The sequence below is a fragment of the Lolium perenne genome, chromosome 2 (assembly GCF_019359855.2).
Source record: "Lolium perenne isolate Kyuss_39 chromosome 2, Kyuss_2.0, whole genome shotgun sequence".
Classification (NCBI taxonomy): Eukaryota; Viridiplantae; Streptophyta; class Magnoliopsida; order Poales; family Poaceae; genus Lolium; species Lolium perenne.
This window is the reverse complement of record NC_067245.2, coordinates 176,679,408-176,704,485: the sequence shown is the minus strand read 5'-3', so window position 1 is coordinate 176,704,485 and position 25,078 is coordinate 176,679,408. Positions and strand designations below refer to the sequence as shown.

The 25,078-nt window shown below is 44.6% G+C and overlaps 1 long non-coding RNA gene and 1 pseudogene across 1 annotated transcript; both read left to right on the top strand.

Moving 5' to 3' along the window:
• The first annotated feature begins 519 nt into the window (after positions 1-519).
• On the top strand, positions 520-3,434 carry LOC127333998 (uncharacterized). Its single transcript, XR_007871797.2, has 3 exons — positions 520-657; positions 698-2,315; positions 2,817-3,434. It is a non-coding gene; the product is annotated as an uncharacterized lncRNA (long non-coding RNA).
• Positions 3,435-15,123: 11,689 nt separating this feature from the next.
• On the top strand, positions 15,124-18,485 carry LOC139835236 (uncharacterized; annotated as a pseudogene).
• Positions 18,486-25,078: the final 6,593 nt, after the last annotated feature.

The following is a 25,078-nucleotide window of genomic DNA, read 5'->3' as shown; positions in this document are numbered from 1 at the left end:
CGAAGAAGAATGCGAGCCGCGAGAAGCGCCGCGCCGAGTCCGCCGCGAGGAAGGCGGCGAGGGTCGAGAAGGCGGCGAGGAAGGAGGAGGAAAAGAAGAACGGCGCAGGGCCATCCACCATTGTTCTGTCCTCCTCCTCCTCCATCGAGTGGACGACGACGCCGGTGTCGGAGACGACTCCGAGCACCCACTCGTCGGACTACGACTGGGAGTAGGACGAGTAGCTTTAGATTTGCATTTTCGTCCTCTATGTCGTGCTGTATCGTTGAACTTTTAATTATATTCGTATTTTCGATCAAATTTTCATTGTTCGTTTGATAAATTTTGAAAAAACGGTCGAAACGCGCTGCAAAATACAGCCTCCGGCGGAGGTGCTTTTTTCCCGCACCAATGCGCGCTGCAAAATAGAGCCCCCGGCGGGGGAAAATTCGGTATCACGCGCGCCAGCGGTTTGCAGCGCGCCGAAACGGAGGTTTAGCGCGCCGCGTTTTAGCGCGCCTGTTGGAGATGCTCTTATAGCAGGAGGCGGGACTGAAACATCCACGCAAAGATATATGGGTTTCTGACCTTAAACTAGGCGGCCAGTCCTTTAAATAATCCGAGGTACATATTGATTGAGATGCGTAATTACAATATATTCAAGCAAGCTTGAGTAAGGTGCTCTCACCTGTGTGATAATTTCCAACTTTCAAAACAGGAGATTCATCAACAGATCAACTGAAAGAAGGACACTAACGCAACAATAGTTGGATCGAGCGAGGATGTTGAAATTAACGCAGAAAGTTGTTCTACAGAACTGTTAAGTCGGCCTCTATATATGATTAAAATATTGCAAGTTCTAGATAGCTTCTCATATTTGGTACTTTGTGAAGTGCAGCTTATGATGATGTTTGTGGTTCATTTTTTGCATAACAAAACTTGTTTCCAGTTCCACGCAGGTCAATGTGGGGGAAGATTGCTTCGTCCTAGCTTCTTCAATAAGAAGACTAAATAAGGTACAAATCAGTGCTCGTATCAAATTCTTATTAGCATTTTTGTTTGGCGTAGTTTCAATTACTCATCATGGTATTAATGCAGTCACATACTCACATATGTACCTTAACTATTTTAAGAATTACACATATAACTGAACTATCCAGGCACCATCAAGTTGCCGATGTGTATGTATTGCCTTGAATTTGTCTTATGTCTGATGGAAAGTTAAATAGGCGCCACACAAAAAAAGTACATTTTCTATAACCTATTGTGTGATAGGTACAGTATGTATTGTAGGAGTTAGTATTTGACTAAAAATAAAGATTTATGGTACTGTTGTCATGTTTCAGGTAGGACCTGGGAAGCTATCCTAATTAGTAGAAAACAGTGCTTGTACATTGTTAAAACATTGTATAATGGGACTGTATAAGTTAGTGTTTCATTTGTATTTCATTCTTTTTCATTCCATCTAGCGGAAGTATGTAGGGACTACGTAGACTAAAAGTACAGAGTTGTATGGAACTGCAAGTAGGTTTTGGTTAAATAGAATATTCGATCTACATAGAAAATAGGTCTGTAAGGATTACAAAATAAAATCATGTGATGTATCACGGTTGTAGTTCCATACATCTTATGCATATAAAATGTTTCCCAGAATATACTCTGATCTTAATGGCTTTGATCATCCAACCTGATGCCTCAGGGTCAATTTATGGAAATATGTTCATTGTCTCATCTACATGGCAAGTGAATGCAAACTAGAGAAGAAAATCGATACAATTGGAGAAATCATGTAGAAGCTAACGAGATAAGAATGAAGTGAAGCAACACAGGTTGTGGTACAGCCATAAACTACCTGTGGCTGGAGAAGGAGGAAAATCAACCTTTTCTTCTTAAAAGATCTTCTTTGTATTATTGCAAGATTAGAATCTCGGGTTAATGTTGGTTGTGGACTTCACATGAAATTGGTGAGTTTACTGTTATTTAGGATATATGATTTTAATTAGTGAGTGTATTTACCAGGAAGTGATCCAGGTTAATTCTTTACTGATTATTTCAGATTTCAAAGTTATTGATTATTGATGCTCTCACATTGGTCTTTTTGCCAACATCGATAGCATACCCAATGGGAGCCATGCACATGCGGTAGAGCTTTGTGCACCTCATATGCAGAACTACGATGCTTGGAGTGGGACAGCAGGTTGAGCTATGGCTTGGACGATGACCAATGCGGCGGCCATAATCAGATGGCGGCGTACAGCTTTGGACATTGAACATGCGAACATCAGTTTCGATTTTGGCGTGAAACGCAGTCCAAATCCTTGAGAGTATCATAGAAGGTTTGTAAACTAATTTTCCTTCGTATTCTCCTTATATGCTATTGATCTTAAGATCTATACTGAACTGGAAAAACGAGCATAGTCCCGGAGCTTCTCAGATAGAGCTCACATCATGGTATATGGTAGGAGTATTGCAATCTCATACAACTTTGTTAAGTGTCAGCTTGTGCCTTCATGCTCACTCATTGTCCTTAACCCACTAAATAAATGCATGTTAGTTTCATTAGAAAGTAAAAGTTTTGGTAAAGAAAAATGCTATAATAAAATTCTGTTAAAATTTGATAAACTGTTGGTGAAGCTTTGGTGCTATTATCATCCCCGGTTCAAAAAATGACACATCACAGATTTAGATTTTTCATACTATATTGAGTAGCAAATTATCAAATCAAGTTCTTATTTAAGATCTCGCGGTCTGAATTCTAAGATATATATATTCTAACGTGTTCTGGAATTTTCTGGCTAATTTTGTATGCTTCAATTCTTCATTATTTGTGTGCACAGTTCCTAACAGGACTCTTTCATCAATGCATTAATGTGCAAAATGCAAGTCTCTGAGGTAAGTTCAGTTCTTCTTGAATCGATTGCAGGAGGATGCCACTTAGAAGTGTGAATTTTTTAATTCAATTTTTGGAGCCTCATCTACTTTTCCTATTTTGTATACTGGGTTTAGTAAGATGATGAGGTACACTAGGGCTTGGCGCTCGATTGGTTCAAGTCAGTACTACCCTTTTTCGGTCAATTTTGATGCTCATGGTTAGAATTGACATTTGCCATCAGGTTTTCATTTTGCACAAATGAAGAGTGCGTGCCTGCTCAAAACGATACACGTGCTCCACTTTCTTGAGATGCTTTGAAGGAAAAAAAGTATACGTCCACTTTTTATTTCTGTCAGTGTGAACAACTAGGGTGGCCAAATTTCCATTGCTGCATCTTGCACACATTTTCTGCTTCTTACTTAGTTCCATAAGAGCAAGAAAATGATGATTGTACCCTATAAAAACGACGAGCATGGATAAGTCGATCTTTGGCGTTAAAGTGAGGACAACATATAGTGTTTTGTGGAGCAAGAAGAGTCAAAGAGTGCTTAATCTAAAAAGGAAACAAATTTTTCTGTCATAAGTACTCCTTTTTCTATTGTAATTGTGAGGGTATGAATCTTCTTTATGTTAGGACGACCATATTGGTTAGTGTTTGAATTTCAATGTCAACAACCATGGTATTTTTTCTTGATAATATCACAAATGTTGCATCATGGGAACATTCTTATTCTTGAAGTGCATGCTCACATGTCCAAATCGGGTGATATTTACACATGAGATGAGGATTCACTTGTCATGTCCCTTTGTGGCATACATTAGCATGATGAGCGATTATTGGAGTTCCTGGTATTTTTTTACGCTCCCACTTGCACGATTGTGATTATTAGGCTCAATAATTTGAATACTCCCGCGTCAATAAAAAGATGTTGAAGATTCATCTAAATACAAGTATTAATATGTACGCATGACAATGCCTGATATCTGAAAGAACAAAGTGGCGAACGGGCCAATGCAATCAACCTATGTACGGTTTATCCTTTGTTGTCATTCACTTTCTTATTTGGGTTTAACTTTGTTTAGCCGTGGCAGCGCACGGGCATTTAACTAGTCATCAATAATGTGGCATGGAACATAAGAAATTATCGATACGTCGGAGACGTATCACAAACATATTATAATCTTCTGACATGTTTGTCTTGTCCTCCACTCCCACGATGTTTCTTTTCCCTGAAAGAACAATGTGGCACTTTGGATCATCGCATGATGTACTGATCGTTTTCTTATCTTTCCATTTCCTCGGTTTGCTACTCATGTCCTTCACATAGAAAACCTGAGCGACATCTTTCGCTAGGACGATTGGTTCGTCAAGGTAACCAAGATTATTGAAATCCACCATTGTCATTCCGTATTGCTGGTCCACCTTTACCCCACCTCCTGTTAGCTTGAACCATTTGCACCGGAACAAAGGGACCTTAAAGGAGGGTCCATAGTGAAGTTCCCATATCTCCTCTATGTAACCATAATATGTGACCTTTTGCCCATTCTCGGTTGCTGCATCAAAGCGGACACCACTGTTTTGGTTTGTGCTCTTTTTATCTTGGGCGATCGTGTAAAATGTATTCGCATTTATCTCGTACCCTTGGAAAGTCGTTATAGTCGAAGATGGTGTCTTGGCCAACATGTACAGCTGATCTACAACATCATTGTCATTCATTAAATGTTTTCTCAACCAACTGCCGAAAGTCTCCATGTGGGCCTTCCTAATCCAGGATTCAGGCTTCCCTGGGTTGTCCGAGCGTAAAATATTCTTGTGTTTCTCAAAGTACGGAGCCACCAAGCTGGAATTGGTCAGAACTGTGTGGTGTGCTTCAGTCATAGAATGGCCGTCCATACATATCGTTGATTTCCTTCCGATCGTGCCTTTTCCACTTAGTCTCCCCTCGTGCCGCGATCGAGGAAGACCAATCGGCTTAAGGTCAGGAACAAAGTCAACACAAAACTCAATTACCTCCTCATTTCCATAGCCCTTGGCGATGCTTCCTTCTGGCCTAGCACGGTTACGAACATATTTCTTTAATACTCCCATGAACCTCTCGAAGGGGAACATATTGTGTAGAAATACAGGACCGAGAATGGAAATCTCTTCGACTAGGTGAACCAGGAGGTGCGTCATAATATTGAAGAAGGATGACGGGAACACCAACTCGAAACTGACAAGACATTGGACCACATCGTTCTGTAATCGTGGTAGAACTTCTGGATTGATTACCTTCTGAGAGATTTCATTGAGGAATGCACATAGCTTCACAATGGCTACTCGAACATTTTCCGGCAGGAGCCCCCTCAAAGCAATCGGAAGCAATTGCGTCATAATCACGTGGCAGTCGTGAGACTTCAGGTTTTGGAACTTTTTCTCCGCCATGTTTATTATTCCCTTTATATTGGACGAGAATCCAGACGGGACCTTCATACTGCTCAGGCATTCAAAAAAAATGACCTTCTCTTCTTTGGTCAGAGCGTAGCTGGCACGACCTTGAAACCATTCCGGATGCCAGTCATCAGGGTCTTTCAAACGTTGCTAGTCCTGCCGTGCTTCCTTTGTATCATTTGTCTTCCCATACATGCCCAAGAAGCTTAGGAGGTTCACGCAAATATTCTTCGTAACATGCATCACGTCGATTGCAGAGCGGACATCTAGGACTTTCCAATATTCTAGCTCCCAGAATATAGATTTCTTCTTCCACATGGCTGCGTGCCCGTCAGCTCCTTCGAACCGATTGTCCGCCAGGCCCCTTGCCAAAGATGACATTCAAATCCTTGACCATATCAAATACCTCAGCACCAGTGCGTTCCGCAGGCTTCGGCCGGTGATCTGCCTTGCCGTTGTAATGCTTGCCTTTCTTTCTTACTGGATGAATTTTCGGAAGAAATCGACGATGCCCAAGGTACACGTTCTTCTTACTATTTGGCAAATGTACACTTTCAGTCTCATGTAAGCAGTGCGTGCATGCATTGTATCCCTTATTTGACAGTCCCGAAAGGTTACTAAGAGCAGGCCAATCGTTGATGGTTAAGAAAAGCAACGCTCGTAGGTAAAATTCCTCTTCTTTGTGCTCATCCCACACACGGACACCAGGTCTGCCCCACAGCTGTAAAAGTTCATCAACTAATGGCCTTAGGTACACATCGATGTCGTTGCTGGGTTGCTTCGGACCTTGGATGAGCACTGGCATCATAATGAACTTCCGCTTCATGCACAACCAAGGAGGAAGGTTGTAGATGCATAGAGTCACGGGCCAGGTGCTATGGCTGGAGCTCTGCTCGCCAAAAGGATTCATGCCATCTGTACTTAGACCAAATCTTATGTTCCTTGCGTCAGCTGCAAAATCTTTGAACTCTCTTTCGATCTTTCTCCATTTCGTTCCATCTGCGGGGTGTGTCAACTCCCCGTCCGACTTACGGTCCTCTTTGTGCCATCGCAACAACTTGGCATGCTCTTTGTTCCTGAACAGACGTTTCAACCGTGGTATTATAGGAGCATACCACATCACCTTGGCGGGAACCCTCTTCCTGGGTTTCTCGCCCTCAACATCGTCACCAGGGTAACCGCCTCTGATCTTATAACGCAATGCAGTGCATACCGGACATTCATTCAAATTCTCGTATTCACCGCGGTAGAGGATGCAGTCGTTGATGCATGCATGTATCTTCAGAACCTCTAAACCTAGAGGGCAGACAACCTTCTTTGCTTCGTACGTACTAGCGGGCAACTCGTTATTCTTTGGAAACATATTCTTCAACATTTTCAGCAAGTTTTCAAATGCCGAGTCAGCTACACCTGCTTGTGCCTTCCATTTCAGCAAATCCAGTGTGCAGCCCAGCTTTTTCAGACCATTATCGCATCTGGGGTACAGCGACTTTCTGTGATCCTCTAACATGCGATCCAAATTATCTCTCTCCTTTTCAGTTTCGCAGCGTCTCCGTGCATCAGCAATGGTCCGACCAAGATCATCAACGGGCTCATCACATGCCTCTTCTTCACCTCCCCCTTCACCTTCAGCATCCTCCATGAAAGTATCACCGAAATGATCAAGATAGTTTTCATCGATGAAATCATCCCCTTCTTCATCTTCTTCCATTATAACCCCTCTTTCTCCATGCTTGGTCCAACAATTATAGCTTGGCATGAAACCGTGCCGAAGCAGGTGCAGGTGAACTTCTCTTGAGGAAGAGTAACCCTTCTGATTCTTACAGTCAACACATGGACAGATAACAAAACCCTCCTGCTTGTTCGCATTAGCCACTAAGAGGAAATCTTTCAAACCCGTAGTGAACTCGCCGGAGAGTCGGTTACCGTACATCCATTGCCGATTCATCTGCATTATTATAATATAAAATATATAATTAACCATCATGCATTTGTTAAACTAACTAGCTATAAACAATAGAAATTAAACAATGAACTACACACATGCATATTTTATCAATGACACATATGAAAGGTTCAAGTTGCTAACCGCGATCGAGGAGGAAAAAATAAATGAGGAAGCTCAAGTGTGGCTCCGACACTTCATATCATGTTTGTTTCATGCTCTTGGGGCATTTCATCAAACACTTTGTGTGCATAAGAGGAGCCAAAAGCAAACCTAACACCCCTTGTGAAGTTTGTGAAGAGAAGTGGCACCAAATGGCTAAGTGCAGTGGGCTGAACGGTATATATGGGGTTCGGCTTTAGTCGTGGTTGGCCTGGCCAACCGCGACTAAAGGCCTACGGGCACCTTTAGTCGCGGTTGTCCTGGCCAACCGCGACTAAAGCCCCTCACGTGCACCAGCTGGCCACCGAGCGCCCTGGGCCCAGGCCTTTGGTCGCGGTTCGCCTCCCGAACCACGACTAAAGACTCCATTAGTCGCGGTTCCTATAGTTTCGCGACTAATGGGGCTGGACGGAAGCCTCTTTTTCTACCAGTGTATGGAGAAAAATGTCCTAACACCGATGATGCTTGACTTGAAGGGGAACCAAGACTTACCAAGTTTTACATAATCAAAGGAAGAACCAACTTTCTAAATTACCATAATTAAAGGGTGGATTATTTAGTTTGCAAGGTGAGTATTCTATATTGCATGTTTTTTGTATTCCATTAATAGTGCTCTTGTAGGGTGGTTACAAGCCAAGGAATATGTTTTTGGGTACATTTTCTTAAGCAGTGAGCAAATGAAGTCAAATACAACATATATATACTCCCTCCATTCCACGAAAGTTGTGTGGGATTTTTCAAAATTTAAACATATCTATATACTATTTAGTGTCCAGATACAACCGAATTTTGACAAATCTCACATAACTTTCATGAGACGGAGGGAATAGTAGTGTAAGAGAATATCTAAAGTGTGTCAATGAATATATATTGGTTGACCAAGTTTAAGAAAAGTGGAATCTTAATATTTTTACGTCTTTTTTGTACATATAAATATTTACATGCATTATATGTACTGCGGATGAAAAAAGAGAGACCATAGCAACGCACGGGAATTCAACTAGTTACATATAAATATTGATATGAAAGTTTGCATGAAAATGAGGTGATATTGACGACTACGCAATATCTTCATGGACAGCCAATGCCCATTGAAGCTCAATCAGATCCTTATGTAGTCGTTTGGACATGTTCTCGTCAGTGAATTCAACATTCATATCCAGATACTTCTGCCAGGATGATGCCCTAGGGATTGTCGCAACCATCTCACCTTGCAAATCCCATATGTGCTCACTGTGGCCGTCAGGACGCTCATCCTCAACGATTATGTTGTGCATGATCACGCAACAGGTTGTCACCTCATGCATGGTATTTAGCGATCATGTTCTTGCTGGGTGATGGATTATTGCCCACCGAGATTGGAGCACACCAAATCCCCGCTCGACATCTTTCCTGGCAGATTCTTGCATCGTCATCAAAAAGATAATATGGCTTTTCATACTCATTTCCACCAATCTCATAGCTCAATAGAGGAGCTTTGCCTTGGTAAGCATGCCGAAAACCAGAGAGCGGTGCAATACATTGATGTCATTGTTTGAACCGGCCATGCCAAAGAATGAATACCAAATTCATAAATCTTGAGATATCATTGATTCAAGAATGACAATGCATCCCTTTGCATGGCTGCTATACTGACCATGCCATTCAAATAGACAATTCTTCCACTCCCAGTACATGCAATCTATGCTGCCCATCATGCATGGGAACCCCCTAGACTCGTTGATAGTTGGCTCCCTCAAGTAATATTCTCCGAACACGGCAATCACAGCTTGGCAAAACCGGTACATGGCCTCAAGGAAGGTGCTCTCACCCATTCGAAGATACCCATCGAATATATCAGCAGTCATTCCATACGATAGCATGTGAATAGTTGCGGGATATTTTTGGTAGGAGGTGAAGCCTAGCGCACATGTAGCATCGGACCTGCATTATAAGTACGAGTCGTAGTCTCTGACACCCCGTAGAATGACCATGAACAGGTCCCTTGACATCCTGTACCAGCGCCTGAACAATTTTTCCGGGAACGCCAGAGCGGTGCGGTCGAAGTAGTCCTTGTGGAGTCAGAGGTGCCCTTCCACTCTGTTGTGCAGTAGGTTTTTTTGAGCGACCCTTCAATGATCCCCGGTGCACTGGCATCTGGTTGTTATTGTGCTAGTAGAGGATGGAGGCCGCAGCAGAAGCCACATTCTGTGCCGTCTGGTCGAACTCGTCGTCGGAAGAGGAGTCAATGACCTCACTGCGGAACGTTTTGAGCAACTTCCACATGTCCATCTGTGTGGGTAGCAACTGCGGATCAATGGTCACCGACAATAGCGCCCAAAAAATGAATAAGAAACCTACCAGCACAATTGACCGAACATGTCCTCGGTGGCGAGTCCGGCCGGCCCAACCTGCAGATGTTTGCCCCCCTAAAGACGCGACTAGGACGGCAAAGAAGGGGAATACGAAGCAAATCCGTGCGGCTAATTTCGATATCCCTGACCTGCGGGACCAGGTTAGAATACGAGGACGCGCAACGTCCGTAGAGACGCAAACGTGCCGCATATAACTGGGCCGCGTTTGCGTCTCCACGAGGGCCCTGTCACTATGCATCACCACGCTAGAACTAGGTGCAGGTCCATTTTTCAACTGTGCAGTCGCAAATGGTCGCTCCGCGTCCGTTTGCTTCGTCTCGTTGGAGATTTCTAATGCCGCATTTAATTCCCTATCGTTGTGTTAGTTGGTGATGTTGTGCTAGCTTGTTTGGGGCTTCAATTTCTATTATAATTGTTAAGTTTTTTTAACACCCTTTGTTAAATAAATAAAATAAATTAAGACCGTACGTCACTACTGGAAAGATACAACACCGTGCCGACAGCCACCGTTGGCACACCGTCGTCGGGAAAGCTCTGGTCGAGGTAGGTAAGTTGGCCGTTGACATAGCAGTCTGTGCCGACGGCTTTATCCTCGGCATAGTTATGTTTTTTCAAAATTTTCAAATTTATTTTTAAAAAATCAAATTATGTTTTTGAAAGAAAAAATTCAAACATTTTTTTATTTTTCTGTGCTGACGGCTTTACCGTCGGCATAGAATTTTTAAAAAATTTGAATTTTTTATTTTTTTCACCTTTTTCCTTCTTCTTTTTAACTTGTTAATCTTTCACAATGACACTTTTAACACAAAGTACACCTAATCTTTGGTCAAATTGCACTTGTGGTCAAACTTCCCAGTTGGTCACCCATCCTCACACTATTCCCATCTCGGCACGCTTAACTTCTTGGTTCTCTTCGGATGATCTTCCATGAAAGAAATGACACCTTGTTGTTAATACTATCATATCAATCATAATAACTTTTGATCGTGATGCCATACCTCTATCGTTTTGAATTCTAAACAATTACTTAAGTAAAGAACAATGGATGTATATAAATAATGATAATATAGAATTTGAAAAACAATTAAATGATTTTATTTTTTGTCTTCTTATTTAACATGGAATAATTAATATCAGTAAATGCAAATTTGGCAAATAATATGTCTAAATTGATCAGAAAAATGATAGGAATACAAATATGACATCCATATCATCTTTTAAACCTACAAAGTTAATTTACCCAAAATCATAAGCATTAGATCAAGTACCCCTAGTTTAAATCTGACCGACTTTATCAGAAATGAGGTGGGAAACGGCCTCGACATGACATAGTTTGCCGAAATGAGGTCATAATTGGCACGTGTGTGGGTCCTAGGATAGGAAGCAAGACCCCGGATGCGAATTTCTAATCCGATCCACGAGTGACCATTTTCATTTTTAGCATGCCCAAACGGGTTTTTTTTGTGAACCAGCTGCGTGGGGCGCATTTTAGTATGACGCGAAACCTCCGTGCGATGATAGTAGACCACCTACGCACCACCAATCACATGCCATGTGCAGCGCGCTAGTTTTTTGGGAACTCGTGCGGCATCCGGCGATGACCCGCAGAATCCACTGGAAACTGACCAAATTTGAACTAGGGATCAACTATCTGTCGCTCCAGAAATTCTGGGAAAAATGTTTTTAGGTCTTCGACACATCATTATATATGCTATCTTTTGTCCATTTAGTTTGTTCGCGAACAGGTGCACCCGCACGCCCGGTACGGCCATACTGCATGTCCCGGGAGCCCTATTTTGGCCAGATGACAATTTGAACGATAGTCAAAAAAAATCTCATGGAGCCGTGTGGCGTTATTTTATATGTCATAGTAACTATTTCGTTTGTCAAAATTGGGATACATAAATTATTTTCAAAAACCCTTCACGAAAAGGGCTATCACGTCCGGAGTTCTATGGATTTCAATGGAGATGAGGTAGGAAACGACATCGGCATGACATAGTTTGCCAAAACAATGTCATATTTTGGACGTGTGTGGGCCCTAGGATGGGAAGCAAGACTCTGGACGCGGATTTCTAATCCAACCCACAAACGACCATATTTTCATTTTTGGCGTGTGTGAAATCCATGAAACCTCTAATATTATAACTCATTTCTAACAAGGTTTGTTTAGGTATTTGAAATATTCCACGTTTGATATTTTTCTAAGATAGATCTTATTTTTCTGCAAAATTTGACATATTATACTTAATTTTCTCAACTAGAATGTTTTAGTTATGCTTTTTTTCGAAGATTGACGTGGAGGAATAGAAAATAACTATGCTGACGGTAATACCGTCGGCACATGTCTAAAGTGAAAAAAATAAGAAAAACATGTTGTGGTGATGGTTAGACTGGTCATGTGCCGATGGCCAGAACAGTGCAGACGGTGGCCATCAGCACCTCCGACCTGTACCGATAGCCAGTTTAACGCTGACGACCATCCTTGTCGTCGCTCTCCGGAGACTCTTGTGCCGACGGCTCGATATTTGGCCATCGGCACATACGGCGGTTGTCGGAACATCTGTGCTCTCCTGTAGTGCGTGCCTCATTTTGGACGAAGAAAAAAGTACTAAGACACCTGAAAGCAGGGTGGGAAGTGAAAGCTCGTGCGAAACATGGCAAGAGCAGGAAGGGAAGACTGACGGATGCATGCATGCATAGTGAGGAGAAGAAGTGATTGACTTGGTGTATGTGAGTCGGACCAATGCGGCCGTGCGGATTCCTGCTAGCTAGCTTGGTGCACGACATGTCCAGCTTTTCGGAGACTGCACAGCTTTGCTGCAGCAAAACGAGACGGAGAGCGGCAAAGTTAAGGAAGCAAACGGCAGAGCGACACAGCGAGAGACGAGTGGTCACCTTGCCTTGCCTTCCCGCCATGCATGAGTGCACGTGCGTCCGTGGCGTGCATGTGTGCTGGAAATGGAACGCATGCAATTGCCACCGTACACTCCAATCGATCCCAATTCTCAAACAAGAAATGTGTAATTCTTACTGTTTGGGTTGGCTTCTTGCTGGAAATGGAACGCATGCATTTACGATTACCACCTCTGCTAGTCATTGTTTGAGTTATTTGGAAGGTTCGGTATCTTCTGACAAATCTGACTTGTTTGCCAAAACTGATGACTTGTCTAATTCCGACGAAACTACTTCAAAATTCAACCCTCGGTTCAGCGCCAACTTGTATGAACCTGAAATGCCGACGTGTACCTCAGCGCCATTGCACTTGGTGCCGACTACACCTCAACTTTGATTTCGTCCTAGCTGGCGCCGAAGGTCATATACTTCCTCCATCTACAAAATGATGTCTCAACTTTATCAAAATTTAGATGTATCTAGATCCATTTTAGTCGTAAATACGTCAAAATTCGTTTAAAGTTAAGACATTTTTTTAATAAGACGGGGAGTATAAAAAACCAAGGTGCGAGTGTGTGAGCTGAAATCTCAGACTCGTCTTGACTGCATGCACGTAGATGCATGCGAATCCGTCTCTATCTTGGAAAGAAGAGAGAGATAGTAAAAGCTACAACTGTGTATGAACAGTAGTGCAATGCAAAAGCTAAGGCAAAGCTAGGCTGTGTGGCTGTGTGGCTAGTGGTAGTGCACTGCTAGTGCTACCTTTCCCCTCCGATCGGACACGACCTGCACACATACTACACGACCCATGCATGGCCTCTGTATTCTACTGCGATCTCGAGTCCCTCTCGATCGATCTCGAGTTGTCCCAGGCCGGCGTCGCACGCTGCTATACACGTGAGGCTCTGTCTTCCCCAAGCACTGTTGCTGACTCGCTGTACTGTGGCTAGCTTACAATACATCCATACCGGTATCGTATCGTCGTTCTTTGCTATACATGTGACGCACAGTTTGAAGCGCCGCTATTATTCCAGACACCAAGTTATGGAGCAGGCAGGTGGAGGTGTTTAGCCACCTAGTCAGCTGGGTCTCCCGTGCCAGTGTGGGACAGCAATGCCATGTTGTACTCCTACTGGAACTTAGTACCACCACTTGTCCATCCCAACACAGAGTTGTCTAAAACAAATGCATATCGTACTTCCTACTTGACAATATGTAGTGCATATAAATTGTTTTAAAGTATATCTATTAAAATTATCAACTTATCATTATAATGAATATTTTCGTATTGTGTGCATTTGCTAATCTAGACATAGAAAAAAATTATTAATAACATAGTATTTGTTAATTCTCAGTAAACTGAGAACTAGCTGAGAGCTCAGTACATTCGATAACCGTTAGATTTTACGTGAAGATTCGTACGAATTTTGTTTGTTTGTTTATTCACGAGCTGTGAACAGCTTTTGGTTGGCCCAATTACGTAATAGAGAGAGATGAAAATATTAGGAATAGGCAAGGATCGAACCGTGAACTGCAGCTCATACAAGACTTGGCTTCCAACGTGATAACGACTAGTTCTTGTCATATTTTGTTACATCGATTGCTATATTGTACGAGCTGTCCAGTTAATTTATTATGTCCATTTCTCTTACTTTTTTCTCTATTTATTTTTCTTCATAAGTAAATATGATAATGTTATCCTCATGTTCTCTTTATTTTACCTGTTTATTCATTTCTATTTATTAAGTCAGTTACAAGTTGGATCGTGTCATGATTTGTGATAGTACTTACTTTTCTCCGGTTATAGGTATGGTTGTAAGTGAGACATTTTACAGTTGCAAGTGATGTTGCAGCTGAGACTTTTTATAGTTGCAAGCACTGGTAGAAAAAGAGGCTTCCGTCCAGCCCCATTAGTCGCGAAACTATAGGAACCACGACTAATGGAGTCTTTAGTCGCGGTTCGGGAGGCGAACCGCGACCAAAAGGTCTGGGCCCAGGGCGCTCGGTGGCCAGCTGGTGCACGTGAGGGGCTTTAGTCGCGGTTGGCCAGGTCAACCGCGACTAAAGGTGCCCGAAGGCCTTTAGTCGCGGTTGGCCAGGCCAACCGCGACTAAAGCCCAACCCCATATATACCGTTCAGCCCACTGCACTTAGCCATTTGGTGCCACTTCTCTTCACAAACTTCACAAGGGGGTGTTAGGTTTGCTTTTGGCTCCTCTTATGCACACAAAGTGTTTGATGAAATGCCACAAGAGCATGAAACAAACATGATATGAAGTGTCGGAGCCACACTTGAGCTTCCTCATTTATTTTTTCCTCCTCGATCGCGGTTAGCAACTTGAACCTTTCATATGTGTCATTGATAAAATATGCATGTGTGTAGTTCATTGTTTAATTTCTATTGTTTATAGCTAGTTAGTTTAACAAATGCATGATGGTTAATTATATATTTTATATTATAATAATGCAGATGAATCGGCAATGGATGTACGGTAACCGACTCTCCGGCGAGTTCACTACGGGTTTGAAAGATTTCCTCGTAGTGGCTAATGCGAACAAGCAGAAGGGTTTTGTTATCTGTCCATGTGTTGACTGTAAGAATCAGAAGGGTTACTCTTCCTCAAGAGAAGTTCACCTGCACCTGCTTCGGCACGGTTTCATGCCAAGCTATAATTGTTGGACCAAGCATGGAGAAAGAGGGGTTATAATGGAAGAAGATGAAGAAGGGGATGATTTCATCGATGAAAACTATCTTGATCATTTCGGTGATACTTTCATGGAGGATGCTGAAGGTGAAGGGGAACGTGAAGGGGAAGGTGAAGAAGAGGCACGTGATGAGCCCGTTGATGATCTTGCTCGGACCATTGCTGATGCACGGAGACGCTGCGAAACTGAAAAGGAGAGGGAGAATTTGGATCGCATGTTAGAGGATCACAGAAAGTCGCTGTACCCCGGATGCGATAATGGTCTGAAAAAGCTGGGCTGCACACTGGATTTGCTGAAATGGAAGGCACAGGCAGGTGTAGCTGACTCGACATTTGAAAACTTGCTGAAAATGTTGAAGAATATGTTTCCAAAGAATAACGAGTTGCCCGCCAGTACGTACGAAGCAAAGAAGGTTGTATGCCCTCTACGTTTAGAGGTTCTGAAGATACATGCATGCATCAACGACTGCATCCTCTACCGCGGTGAATACGAGAATTTGAATGAATGTCCGGTATGCACTGCATTGCGTTATAAGATCAGAGGCGATGACCCTGGTGACGATGTTGAGGGCGAGAAACCCAGGAAGAGGATTCCAGCCAAGGTGATGTGGTATGCTCCTATAATACCACGGTTGAAACGTCTGTTCAGGAACAAAGAGCATGCCAAGTTGTTGCGATGGCACAAAGAGGACCGTAAGTCGGACGGGGAGTTGAGACACCCCGCAGATGGAACGCAATGGAGAAAGATCGAAAGAGAGTTCAAAGATTTTGCAGCTGACGCAAGGAACATAAGATTTGGTCTAAGTATAGATGGCATGAATCCTTTTGGCGAGTAGAGCTCCAGCCATAGCACCTGGCCCGTGACTCTATGCATCTACAACCTTTCTCCTTGGTTGTGCATGAAGCGGAAGTTCATTATGATGCCAGTGCTCATCCAAGGTCCGAAGCAACCCGGCAACGACATCGATGTGTACCTAAGGCCATTAGTTGATGAACTTTTACAGTTGTGGGGCAGACCTGGTGTCCGTGTGTGGGATGAGCACAAAGAAGAGGAATTTGACCTACGAGCGTTGCTTTTCGTAACCATCAACGATTGGCCTGCTCTTAGTAACCTTTCGGGACTGTCAAATAAGGGATACAATGCATGCACGCACTGCTTACATGAGACTGAAAGTGTACATTTGCCAAATTGTAAGAAGAACGTGTACCTTGGGCATCGTCGATTTCTTCCGAAAATTCATCCAGTAAGAAAGAAAGGCAAGCATTACAACGGCAAGGCAGATCACCGGCCGAAGCCTGCGGAACGCACTGGTGCTGAGGTATTTGATATGGTCAAGGATTTGAAAGTCATCTTTGGAAAGGGTCCTGGCGGACAATCAGTTCCGAAGGGAGCTGACGGGCACGCAGCCATGTGCAAGAAGAAATCTATATTCTGGGAGCTAGAATATTGGAAAGTCCTAGATGTCCGCTCTGCAATCGACGTGATGCATGTTACGAAGAATATTTGCGTGAACCTCCTAAGCTTCTTGGGCGTGTATGGGAAGACAAATGATACAAAGGAAGCACGGCAGGACCAGCAACGTTTGAAAGACCCTGATGACCGGCATCCGGAATGGTTTCAAGGTCGTGCCAGCTACGCTCTGACCAAAGAAGAGAAGGTCATCTTTTTTGAAGGTCCCGTCTGGATTCTCGTCCAATATAAAGGGAATAATAAACATGGCGGAGAAAAAGTTCCAAAACCTGAAGTCTCACGACTGCCACGTGATTATGATGCAATTGCTTCCGATTGCTTTGAGGGGGCTCCTGCCAGAAAATGTTCGAGTAGCCATTGTGAAGCTATGTGCATTCCTCAATGCAATCTCTCAGGAGGTAATCAATCCAGAAATTCTACCACGGTTACAGAATGATGTGGTCCAATGTCTTGTCAGTTTCGAGCTGGTGTTCCCGCCATCCTTCTTCAATATTATGACGCACCTCCTGGTTCACCTAGTCGAAGAGATTTCCATTCTCGGCCCTGTATTTCTACACAATATGTTCCCCTTCGAGAGGTTCATGGGAGTATTAAAGAAATATGTTCGTAACCGTGCTAGGCCAGAAGGAAGCATCGCCAAGGGCTATGGAAATGAGGAGGTAATTGAGTTTTGTGTTGACTTTGTTCCTGACCTTAAGCCGATTGGTCTTCCTCGATCGCGGCACGAGGGGAGACTAAGTGGAAAAGGCACGATCGGAAGGAAATCAACGATATGTATGGACGGCCATTCTATGACTGAAGCACACCACACAGTTCTGACCAATTCCAGCTTGGTGGCTCCGTACTTTGAGAAACACAGGAATATTTTACGCTCGGACAACTTGGGGAAGCCTGAATCCTGGATTAGGAAGGCCCACATGGAGACTTTCGGCAGTTGGTTGAGAAAACATTTAATGGATGACAATGATGTTGTAGATCAGCTGTACATGTTGGCCAAGACACCATCTTCGACTATAACGACTTTCCAAGGGTACGAGATAAATGGGAATACATTTTACACGATCGCCCAAGATAAAAAGAGCACCAACCAAAACAGTGGTGTCCGCTTTGATGCAACAACCGAGAATGGAGAAACGGTCACATATTATGGTTACATAGAGGAGATATGGGAACTTGACTATGGACCCTCCTTTAAGGTCCCTTTGTTCCGGTGCAAATGGTTCAAGCTAACAGGAGGTGGGGTAAAGGTGGACCAGCAATACGGAATGATAATGGTGGATTTCAACAATCTTGGTTACCTTGACGAACCATTCGTCCTAGCGAAAGATGTCGCTCAGGTTTTCTATGTGAAGGACATGAGTAGCAAACCGAGGAAACGGAAAGATAAGAAAACGATCAATACATCATGCGATGATCCAAAGCGCCATATTGTTCTTTCAGGGAAAAGAAACATCGTGGGAGTGGAGGACAAGACAGACATGTCAGAAGATTATAATATGTTTTCTGAAATTCCGCCCTTCAAAGTGAACACCGACCCAAGCATTAAGTTAAATGATGAGGATGCTCCATGGATACGGCACAATCGTAAGCAAGCAGGGACACAAGGGAAGAAATGATGTGTAATAATTTATTGTACCAAACTTTATTGAATGGATCATGTGAATTATATTACCCGTGATGTGTTTGGTGTCCATTTTCGAATGATTCGAGAAACCACACTGATGATACATGAAATTTGGAGTGATTTAGTCATACTCCTGCCTAGGCGTATAATATGCATACTCGTAGTCTTCATAGCCGCCGCCGTTGTACTGGTAGTCGTCGCCTTCTAAGTTGCCGCCGTCGTCGTCGCTGCTGTCGTCGCTGTCGTCGGGCGGCGCTCGTGGCTCGAACTGAGGGTAGCACAGGCGGGGGATATCGCCGGCCGTGATGTAGTCCATGACGCTCTGCAGAGTCCGGCCGTACCACCATAGCCGACGGCCGACCTCGTGGAAGTTCCCAGGAGGCAGACCGTCCTCCTCATACCTGGCGAGCGCCCTCTCACGACGATTGATGAAGAAGGCGTCCCAAGTATGCTGGTTATCGGGATGCCAGCGGGGATTCATCCGCTGCTCTGGCGTGAGATCGAGGTAGTAGTGGTTCGTGATGGCCGCCCGACGCGCAGTACCCTGAGGGATGGGAGGGACCGGCACGCCGCCGGCGCTTAGGCTCCAGCCGGCGGGGACGCGGTAGCCCGGTGGGCAAGGGTAGTTCGAGGCGCAAAGCTCCTCCACCTGCTGGTAGGTTAGAGTGGGTGCGGTGGAAGCCATGAGAGAGTGATGAGAGATTGTAGAGATGTGATAATGCTGGCCAAGCCGGGCTACATATATGTAGTGAGAAATGGCGGGAAAATGGGAGCGGGAAGAAAGTGGCGGGAAGAAAGAGGCGGGAAGAAAGTGGCGGGAAGAAAGAGGCGGGAAGAAAGTGGCGGGAAGAAAGAGGCGGGAAGAAATTGGCGGGAAGACAGGGAAGAAATGGCGGGAAGAAGACGAATCCAGAGCTGGTCATCTAATCTTTAGTCCCGGCTGGTGGGTGCAACCGGGACTAAAGGTGGTTTTGTATCATCTTATAAAACTGTCGGTGGGATAAGGACCTATGGGTAAGCTTTAGTCCCCGCTAGTGGGTGCAACCGGGACTAAAGGTGGTTTTTGTGTCATCTATGAAAACTGTCGGTGGGATAAGGATGTTTGGGTAAGCTTTAGTCCCGGCTGGAGGGTGCAACCGTGACTAAAGCTGTCGGCAGGATAAGAACGCGTGCGTGGGTGGACGCACTGCTCGATTTTGAAATGAATTAGTTTTATTTTCTGAATTTTTTGATATATTATTTGTATTTTTAAGATTTTTAAATGAATTAGTTTTATTTTTCTTAATTTTTTGATATATTATTTGTATTTTTAATATTTTTAATTGAATTAGTTTTATTTTTCTGTTTTTTTGATATATTATTTGTATTTTTCAGATTTTGAAATGAATTAGTTTTATTTTTTCTGAATTTTTTGATATATTATTTGTATTTTTAAGATTTTTAAATAAATTAGTTTTCTTTTTCTTTATTTTTTGATATATTATTTGTATTTTTAAGATTTTTAAATGAATTAGTTTTATTTTTCTGATTTTTTTGATATATTATTTGTATTTTCTGATTTTGAAATGAATTAGTTTTATTTTTCTGAATTTTTTGATATATTATTTGTATTTTTCAGTTTTTAGAATCAAAAGAATTTGGAAAATCACCTTTAGTCGCGGTTGGCCACGCCAACCGCGACTAAAGGGTTCTTCGGCGTGGGAACGAAATTTCCCCAAAAAAACCCTTTAGTCGCGGTTGGTCTGGCCAACCGCGACTAAAAGTACTTTTAGTCGCGGTTGGTGAGACCAACCGCGACTAAAGGTTGTTTTTTATAAATAGGCGCCCGCCCGCCTCGGCGGTTTCACTTCATCTTCTTCGCAGACGCAGAGACGCCCGCGCCGATCGACTTCGCAGACGACGCCGTCGAGCTGCCGCGCCGGCGACGAACCGCCGCCGCGCCCGCCGCCATCTTCTCCCCTGCCGACGAACCGCCGAAGCTCCTCCGCCGCCGCCGTAAGACGCCGAGCTCCCACGTGCGGCCCGGCCGCCGCCGTGCGCACAACGAGACGCCGGCCGCCGCCGCGCGCACAACCCGAGAGACACCGCCACCGGCCGGCCCCCGCGTATATCGCCGCGCACGCCCGACGGCCCGTACGAGAGCCCGGTCGGCTCCCCTTCGATCGCCGGGGCCGTCGTGCCGGCGTGCTGCCCCGGCACCAGTACACAGAGGAGGGGCATGCCAGCGCCCCTCTCTCTTTTTTTTTTACAAAAACAAAAAGTTAACTTAAAATTTTTTAACTTAGAAGTTTTAATTTTAAAAAATTGTAACTAAAATTGTAATAAAAACTAACTAAATTTTTTTAACTTAGAAGTTTTAATTTAAAAAAATTGTAACTAAAATTGTAATAAAAATTAACTAAATTTTTTTTAACTTAGAAGTTTTTTTTGTTCTAGCTTGTTAATTTTAACTACTTAACAAAAATTAACCTGTCCACAACTCCCCGCACAGTCGTCGCGCATTCGTGAACCGTACACAAGCAAAAACAACGCACTCAACAACGTCCTCCTCCGTGTCCCTCTTCGTGACGCCGTCGTCTGCCGCCCCGTCTCGCGCTCTTCCGCGACGACACCCTCTCCCACCCCTTCCTCGCCCCCTCCTACGTAGTACCCTCGCTCCGCCTCCTCCTGCTTCGCTTTCGACCCCCGGCGTTGGGGTTGTGGTCCCTATTTATACCGGCGCGGAAGGCCGCGCCGATCACCCAGTCCGCATATACACATCTAATACGCGTCCCCCCTTTCGCCACCGCCACCGCCTTCTCTCCTTTTGCCACCGCCCTTTCGCCACCGCCACCGCCCCCCTTCTTCACTTAATTAATTTGTTTTTACTACATGTTTTCAGGACTGATATATGGCGGACGATAGAGCTGACCCGATTATGGCCAACTATGATCCGGAAGCTGAAGAACATATAATGGGCCTCATAAACGGCGATATTCTTTATGTGCCGACCAAACAAGATGAAGAAGGGGATATCTCTTCTTATCTGAACCTTGACGGTCAAGATGAAGGCCGTCAGCAAGATGATGACGAAGAAACGTCGATAAACAATGATCTTCAATTGGAAGTAGCAACTACCTCCGGCGCCGAGGTATATATATACATTGAGCCTCTGGTGATACAAACTTACTGATTTGAATAAATATGTGTGTACTAACGCGCGCGACTCTCTTTCTTATTTTAGCCCTCGGCCGGATCATCGAAACAATCGAGTACGTCGTCAAAGCGTGGCGCAACCAAGACGCTGAAACAAGGAGAAACTTATACCATCGAGGTTGTCAGTGCAACCGGCAAGCCGCTAGAGCCCCACAAGAATGCCACCAAGTTTATCAACCAATGCAGAGCCGTTGTTAGAGACAACGTCTCGATCACCGTCCATGAGTGGAATGAGCCAAAGAAGGCACGTCTTGGTTTCACTTTTGTCGAGAAGAGAACAAAAAAAGATTGCTTGAAAAAGCTTATGCAACATTTCGTTCTACCTCCGGAATAAAACAAATTCGATGAGGAGGGTAACAAGATTGAGGAAAACAAGGAGAGGAGGAGGCTAGTCAAACAGTTCGCTCTTCATAAGATGGCCGCCGCATTCCGGAAATTCAAGCAAAATCTAGCCCGTGACTATGTCAACAAGAACGAGACTCCGGATTTCAAAGGACAATATGAGAAACTGAAACATGATTGGCCAGAATTTGTGAAGCAAAAGAAATCAGAGCAGTTCATTGAAATATCGAAAAAAATAAGGAAAATGCGGCTAAGAAGGAGTACAATCATATTATGGGGCCAGGAGGGTATCACCTTTGGGAGCCTAGGTGGGAGAAGATGGAGAACGAGCTGAGGGCGCGAGGAATCCGTCCAGGTACGGAGGGATGGGACCCAAGGGCCAAAAGCTGGTGGTACGGGCATGGGGGAACGCTACACCCGGAGACAGGGGAGTGTACCCACCGGGACAAAATGTTTAAACCCACCCAAGCCCTTATTGACGCAATGAGGGATGCTCAAGAGGGGAAGATCAAGTTCAACAGAGAGAACGACGCGCTGACAAAAGCCCTCGGGAATCCTGAACACGGAGGACGTGTAGGAGGCATGGGGAACATTCCGTGGAAAATAGGGTTCTCCCAGAACGATGACCCGTACGGTTACAGAAGCCGTAAGAGAAAGATGGATCGGGATGCAGATGTTGTGGCGCGGTTGGCATCGGAAATCGATGAGATGAAGAAAACCGTGAATATACTAGTACAAGAAAGATCGGCAGCTGGGACGCATGCAGATCATCCAGCGGATCTCGGAAGCCAGCAGCGGAGAAGCAGCGTGGCTTCCACGGAGGCCCCGACCGCTAGTGCACATGCACCGACGATCGATATTACTGCACCGGAGCCTTCGGTGATCGAAATTACTGCACCGGAGCCTCCTCGCTACCCCGTGGACGATGTAAAGGAGATGAAAGAATGTCATCTGTATTATCCAATGGGGAACATGTCCATGAAGGTAGCCATCGACAGTGCTTTACCATGTTTACCTGGAGCACTCCACCACAACAACCCCATTCAAGATGGCTATGCTCATGTCACGGTGGAGGACATAGTCCAAGGGTTTGAGGACCTGGAGATTGACATTGCTACACCTGAAGGGGCGAGAAGACTTGGAGATGTCAAGCGCCAGTTCATTCTATGGCAAAAGAAGTTTATCAAGTTTCCAGGCGAGGCGCCAAGGCCAACAAGTCCACCCCCCTACGGTGGTGGTGGCGGTGGCGGTGGTGGTGGTGCTTCACCGACACCTCCTTCACGTCAGCCAACGCCGCCCCCCAATTCACCTCCGGCGGGTAAGCAGCCGCCGCCCCCCAGTCCGCCCCGGGCGGGTAAGCAGACGCCGCCCCCCAATCCACCTCCGGCGAAGAAGCAGAAGCAGTCCTGGAGTATTAACCTGGACCCTTATGTACCTAAGATAACAAAGGTACCGGAGCCATCACTGAAGCCTCTCCCCACGAGGCCTTGGGAACGTAGTGCCGAGGAAGTCGACGCGGCCGCGGCTGCTGATTATGAGAAATGGAAGGCGGACTGCAAGAAGAAAAGAGAGCCCAAGCCCAAGCCAGTATTTTCTGATGAGCAAAAGAAGTGGGCTAAGTCATTTTTGAGCACACCGTCCCAAGCCGCGAAGAATCTGCCTGACGACTATGCACCTGAACTTCGTAGGCAGGCACTCGTGTTGAAGGAGAAGAAAGAGCGGGCGGAGAAGTAGGAGAAGAAAGCCTTGGAGGAGGCCGAGAAAGAATTAGCAAGTAAAAAAAAGCGGGAAACGAGTTGCCCAGCTCGGGGAACAAAGTAAACAATCAATTTCCCCGCTCATAGTGAAAGCCGCCGGTCCGGATGCCCCCGATATCATAGCAGCTGCGGTAGCACAGGGATTGACTGTAACGAGTGCCAGAGAACAAGCGGCCAACTTAGGTATGACTCTTCGTGAACTGTTAGGCCTTGATGAGGCGCCAGTGAAGGAGGTAGTAATTACATATGTGCCGAATGGGCCTCTCGTCGAGCCTGCGCAGGAAGAGGATCTACCTCCACAAATGACAAGTCTGCTGAAATGGTACAAGGGTTACATAAAAAATAAAAACGCCAAAGAATATACTTATGCGGAAGTTAGATATGAGCATCACTTCAAACATTACTATGTACAAATTCAGCTGAGTGAATTGTTCCAGCTTTTCAATCTGCGCGAGCTCGACAAATCTATCATCAGTTTCTACGTTCTGTAAGTGATTTATTTCTACCCCATCTCGTTCATATTGCCTGCACTATATATATGTCCTAACTATATTGTTGTGTACGCTATTATATATGCAGAATGAAGATTAAGGAATGCAAAGTAAGGAACATCCATGATGTTGGGTTCATTGACCCACACATCGTTAATGGATATGTGTTAGAGCATCACCCCGCCGACGTGGAGGAAGACCTGTGGAAGTTTCTTACAAAGCAGGAACTCAAAAGTGATATTCTATTTCCTTACCATTTTGGGTGAGTGTTTCTGTCTTGAGCACATTCTCTTTTGTTTACTCCATGCATGGTATGTGGCCGGCTAATCGATGAGTTATGCATGACTGTGCATGTATCGTGTCCGCAGGTTCCACTGGATTCTGCTAGTAATTAAATTTGACACCTCCACATGTCTCGTCCACGACTCTCTGACTCTGGATGCAAAGCTTTGGGGCGACATGAGAAGAATGCTGCAGAAGTAATTATTTTCATTCATTTGCACTCTATATCGATCGGCCTATTTCGTTCATTTCCTAATATCAAGTAACTAATAACTCTCTTGTTCATTTAATGTTCTTTGCCTCGTAGGGTTTGGAGACGGTTCTCAGATGAAAGGGTCGGTGATTTAAAAAAGAGCTACATTTCACGTGGTCAATGGCTAAGAATGGTGGCGATATCAGCCAGCGGGGACCAATCTATGTGGATACTATGTCTGTGAGATGATCCGGAAATACACCTCTGAGCGGGTTCCGAGTGATAACAATGAGAAGAGGAATAACCTCCGGAAGATGCTTAGTCCAGAAGCTCGCTTCCGACCACTTCAAGAGGAACTAGCTGGATGGTTCACGAGGGAA